The following is a 6,042-nucleotide window of genomic DNA, read 5'->3' on the forward strand; positions in this document are numbered from 1 at the left end:
ACCTTTTCTTTACTTACCTGACTGCCTAATGGTTTAACTGTCGATATTTGCAAAGCAAATGCCACCATAAGGGATGGCTTTGATTCCTGACTCAGAGATTCCTGAATGGGGAAGTTGAGTTAAGTTGAGTTAGGAGTAGACAAAGGAGAATCCGGTTAAAAGATATTCTGATGAGCAAAACCAGAAAACCTTTTCACATCTCAGTTCTAAAACAAGATCAAACCAGAGATACCTGCAGCCAGGAGGAATAATGTTTGGATGAAAACAAGCTTTGTGATTACAGGAAATTCTGTTACTTTTTACAACCACTGATTGTGTATCTGACTTCTCTATTCTATAGGCCATGTAAGGTATACATTTGCATTTCCTCTTGCAACCATTGTGTATCTGATTTCTCTCTTGTATAGGCCATGTAAGGTGTACATTTGCATTTCCTCTTGCTATGACTTAAACCAGAGCCAAGAAAGTGTATTTATTCCTGGCCTTTGAAAAATAAAATTTGCTGTTTAGGCACAGCCTATCAGCCCTCCAGACGCCTCGCTTTCTCTCTCTCTGTCTTTATTATTTTCTCAGGCGCACTCCCTCTTCCAGGTATTGGGACCCTCTTGCAGGTCGAGAGACCCCCGGGCAGACGTGCCTACCCGTCTGGACGGTCCATGACAGATGATTAGTGATCTTTCACATTTTTTCATGTTTGCATGTCTTCTTTTGAGATATGTCATGTGTTTTGACCAAATTTTAACAGGATTTATTTTTGCTTGTTGAATTGTTTGAGTTCCTTAAAAATTCTGGATATCAGATCTTTGCTGGATGCAGTTTGCAAGTATTTTTTTTTTCCCATTCTGTAGGCTATTTACTGTTGATAATTTATTTTACTGTGAAGAAGCTCTTTAATTAGGTCCCATTTATCAATTTTCATTTTTGTTGAGATTGCTTTTAAGGACTTAGTGATAAATTCTTTCCCAAGGCTGATGTCTGGAATGGCATTTCCTAGGTTTTCTTCTAGGATTCTTATAGTTTGCAGTCTCACTTTTAAATATTTAATCCATTTTCATATATATATATATGTAAAACTGCATTTTAGGTTCTGGGGTACATGTAAAGAACAGGTAGGATTGTTGCATAGGTACATACATGGCAATGTGGTTTGCTGCCTCCATTCCCATCACCTATATCTGGCATTTCTCCCTATGTTATCCCTCCCCAACTTCCTACCCCTCACTGTCCCTCCCCTAGTCCCCCACTGACAGACCTCAGTGTGTGATGCTCCCCTCCCTGTGTCCATATATACCCAGTAATTAGATTGCTGGGTCAAGTAGAATTTGTATTTCTAGGTCCTTGAGGAATTGCCACACTGTCTTCCACAATGGTTGAACTAATTTACCCTCCCACCAACAGTGCAAAAGTGTTCCTATTTCTCCACATCCTTTCCAGCATCTGTTGTCTCCAGATTTTTTAATGATTGCCATTCTAACTGGCATGAGATGGTATCTCAATGTAGTCTTGATTTGCATTTCTTTAATGACCAGTGATGAGCATTTTTTCATGTTTCTTGGCCTCATATATATCTTCTTTTGAAAAGTGGCTGTTCATATCCTTCACTCACTTTTGAATGGGTTTGTTTTTTTCTTGTAAATCTGTTTTAATTCTTTGTAGATTTTGGATATAAGTCCTTTGTCAGATGGGTAGATTGCAAAAATTTTTTCCCATTCTGTTGGTTGCCAGTTCACTCTAATGATTGTTTCTTTTGCTGTGCAGAAGCTGTGGAGATTAATTAGATCCCATTTGTCTATTTTGGCTTTTGTCGCCAATGCTTTTGGTGTTTTAGTCATGAAGTCCTTGCCTATGCCTATGTCCTGGATGGTTTTGCCTACATATGCTTCTAGTGTTTTTATGGTGTTAGGTCTTATGTTTAAGTCTTTAATCCATCTGGAGTTAATTCTAGTGTAACGTGTCAGGAAGGGGTCCAGTTTCCGCTTTCTCCACATTGCTAGCCAGTTTTCCCAGCACCATTTATTAAACAGGGAATCCTTTCCCCATTGTTTGTTTTTGTCAGGTTTGCCAAAGATCAGATGGTTGTAGATGTATGGCATTGCCTCTGAGGCCTCTGTTCTGTTCCATTGGTCTATATCTCTGTTTTGGAACCAGTACCATGCTGTTTTGATTACTGTAGCCTTGTATAGTTTGAAGTCAGGTAGTGTGATGCCCCCCGCTTTGTTCTTTTTGCTTAGAATTGACTTGGCTATGTGGGCTCTCTTTTGGTTCCATATGAAGTTTATGGTGTTTTTTTCCAGTTCTGTGAAGAAGGTCATTGGTAGCTTGATGGGGATAGCATTGAATCTGTAAATTACTTTGGGCAGTTTGGCCATTTTCATGATACTGATTCTTCCTAATCATGAAGGTGGAATGTTTCTCCATCTGCTTGTGTCCTCTCTTATTTCATTGAGCAGTGGTTTTTGGTACTCCTTGAAGAGGTCCTTTATGTCCTTTGTTAGTTGTATTCCTAGGTATTTTATTCTCTTTTTAGCAATTGTGAATGGCAGTTTGTTCTTGATTTGACTCTCTTTAAGTCTGTTATTGGTGTATAGGAATGCTTGTGATTTTTGCACATTGATTTTGTATTCTGAGACTTTGCTGAAGTTGCTTAGCACTTTCAGGAGATTTTGGGCTGAGACAATAGGGTCTTCTAAATATACAATCATGTCATCTGCAAGTAGAGACAATTTGAATTCCTCCTTTCCTATTTGAATACCCTTTATTTCTTTTTCTTGCCTGATTGCTCTGGCTAGAACTTCCAGTACTATCTTGAATAGGAGTGGTTAGAGAGGGCATCCTTGTCTAGTGCCAGATTTCAAAGGGAATGATTCCAGTTTTTGCCCATTCACTGTGATATTGGCTGTTGGTTTGTCGTAAATAGCTTTTATTATTTTGAGATACGTTCCGTCAACACCTAGTTTATTGAGGATTTTTAGCATAAAGGGCTGTTGAATTTTTTCAAAGGCCTTCTCTGCATCAGTTGAGATGATCATGTGGTTTTTGTCTTTGGTTCTGTTTATGTGGTGTATTATGTTTATAGACTTGTGTATGTTGAACCAGCCTTGCATCCCCGGGATGATTCCTACCTAATTGTGATGGATAAGCTTTTTGGTATGCTGTTGCAATTGGTTTGTCAGTATTTTATTGAAGATTTTTGCATCTATGTTCATCATGGATATTGGCCTGAAGTTTTCTTTTCTTGTTGAGTCTCTGCCGGGGTTTGGTATCAGGATGAAGTTGGTCTCATAAAATGATTTGGGAAGGATTCCCTCTTTTTGCATTGTTTGGAATAGTTTCAGAAGGAATGGTACCAGCTCCTCTTTTTATGTCTGGTCAAATTCGGCTGTGAACCCATCTGGACCTGGGCTTTTTTTTAATGGTAGGCTGTTAATTGCTGCCTCAACTTCAGACCTTTTTATTGGTCTATTCAGGGTTTCGACTTCTTCCTGGTTTAGGCTCGGGAGGATGCAAGTGTCCAGGAATTTATCCATTTCTTCCAGGTTTACTAGTTTACGTGCATAGAGTTGTTTGTAATAATGTCTGATGATTTTTGAATTTCTGTGGAATCTGTGGTGATATTCCCTTTATCGTTTTTTGTTGCATCTATTTGATTATTCTCTCTTTTCTTTTTTATTAATCTGGCTAGTGGTCTATTTTGTTGATCTTTTCAGAAAACCAGCTTCTGGATTTATTGATTTTTTGAAGGGTTTTCTTGTGTGTATGTGTCTCTATCTCCTTCAGTTCTGCTCTAATCTTAGTTATTTCTTGTCTTCTGTAGGTTTTTGAGTTTTTTAAAATCTTGCTCCTCTAGCGCTTTCAATTTTGACGATAGGGTGTCAATTTTAGATCTCACCTTGCTTCTCATGTGGGCATTTATTGCTGTATATTTCCTTCTAGAGACTGCTTTAAATGTGTCCCAGAGATTCTGGTACATTGTGTCTTCATTCTCATTGGTTTTGAAGAACATCTTTATTTCTGCCTTCATTGCATTGTTTATCCAGTCAACATTCAGGAGCCAGTTGTTCAGTTTCCATGAAGCTTTGCGGTTCTGAGTTAGTTTCTGAATTCTGAGTTCTAACTTGATTGCACTGTGGTCTGAGAGACTGTTACGATTTCTGTTCTTTTGCATTTGCTGAGGAGTGATTTACTTCCAATTATGTGGTCAATTTTAGAGTAGGTGCAATGTGGTGCTGAGAAGAGTGTATATTCTGTGGATTTGGGATGGAGAGTTCTGTAAATGTCTCTTAGGTTTGCTTGGTCCAGGTCTGAGTTCAAGTCCTGGATATCCTTGTTAATTTTCTGTGTCGTTGATCTGTCTAATATGGACAATGGGGTGTTAAAGTCTCCCACTATTATTGTGTCGGAGTCTAAGTCTCTTTGTAAGTCATTAAGAACTTGCCTTATTTATCTGGGTGCTTATATATTTAGGATCATTAGCTCTTCTTGTTGCATTGATCCTTTTACCATTATGTAATGTCCTTCTTTGTCTCTTTTGATCTTTGTTGGTTTAAAGTCTATTTTATCAGAGACGAGAATTGCAACTTCTGCTTATTTTTTGCTGTCCATTTGCTTGGTAAATCTTTCTCCATCCCTTTATTTTGAGCCTATGTGTATCCTTGCATGTGAGATGGGTTTCCTGGATACAGCACACCGATGGGGCCCCCCTTTTTTCAGTTGAAGGGGCGACTCTGTCTCCCAGGCATTCCCGTCTCCAGTTGAAATGGCGCCTGGATTTGTGTGAGTTTTTGTGTGGAGACCTGCTGCGCCGGCTGAAACAGCCGCACTGGAGACTCGTGGCACTTCTCCACCCAGGAATCTCCTGGTCTGTGGTTAGTAAAAGTTTGTTTGGAAATGTGGCGATCACTCACCCTCTGCATTTTTGCTGGGAACTGCAATCCAGAGCTGTTCCTATTGAGCTATCCTCTAATGCATCTTGAATTAATTTTTATATGTGATGAAATGTAGGGACCCAGTTTCATCCTTCTGCATATGGCTAGCCAACTATCTCAGCACCATTTATAGATAAGCACCTGTTGCTTAATTATGTTCTTTGTCAAAGATCAGATGACTGTAGGTATGTGACCTTATTTCTGGGTTCTCTATTTTGATCTATTGGTCTCTGTGTTTGTTTTTATGTCAGCACCATGCTGTGTTGGTTAGTTTAGTCTTACAGTATAGTTTGAAGTCAAGAAATGTGATGCCCCCATATTTGTTCTTTTTGCTTAGGATTCCTTTGGCCATTTTGGTTATTTTTTTCTTCCATATGAATTTTAGAATAGTTTTTTTCTAATTGTGTGAAAAATGACATTGGTAATTTAACAGGAAGAGTGTTGAGTCTATAGATTGCTTTGGCTAGTTTAGTCATTTTAGTGATATTGATTCTTTCAATCCATGAGCAAGAAGTGTTTTTCCATTTGTTTGTGTCATCTGTTATTTCTTTTAGCAGTGTTTTGTAGATCTTTTTGTAGCAGTCTTTCAAGCTTGGTTAGATATATTCCTAGGTTTTTTTTTTTGTGGTTATTATAAATAGGATTTCATACAACTTGTTTTAGATGGTTCAGTTGAAAAGGGAAGAAAGAGGAAGTTAGAAAGAAAAGAAAGGAAGAAAGAAAGGGGGAAGGAAAGAAGGAATGAAGCAAAGTATACATGTGGCTGGGCATGGTGGCTCATGCCTGTGTCTAAGTACTTTGGGTGGCCAAAGGAGGATTGTATGAGGCCAGGAGTTCAAGACCAGCCTGGGCAATATAGTGAGATCTTGTCTCTACAAAAAATTTAAAGATTAGTTGGACACGTTGACACATGCCTGTAGTTTTAGCTACTCAGGAGGCTGAGTTGGGAGGATCCCTTGAGCCTTGAGCCCAGGAGTTCAAGGCTGTTAGCTATGGTTGCACCACTGCACTCCAGCCTGGGCAACAGAGTAAGACCCTGTCTCTTTAGAAAAAGGAAGAAAGAAAAAAGTGTGTCTTAATCTGTTCAATCTACTATAACAAAAACACCATAAACTGG

The sequence above is a fragment of the Saimiri boliviensis genome, chromosome 4 (genome assembly GCF_048565385.1).
Source record: "Saimiri boliviensis isolate mSaiBol1 chromosome 4, mSaiBol1.pri, whole genome shotgun sequence".
NCBI classification, from domain to species: domain Eukaryota; kingdom Metazoa; phylum Chordata; class Mammalia; order Primates; family Cebidae; genus Saimiri; species Saimiri boliviensis.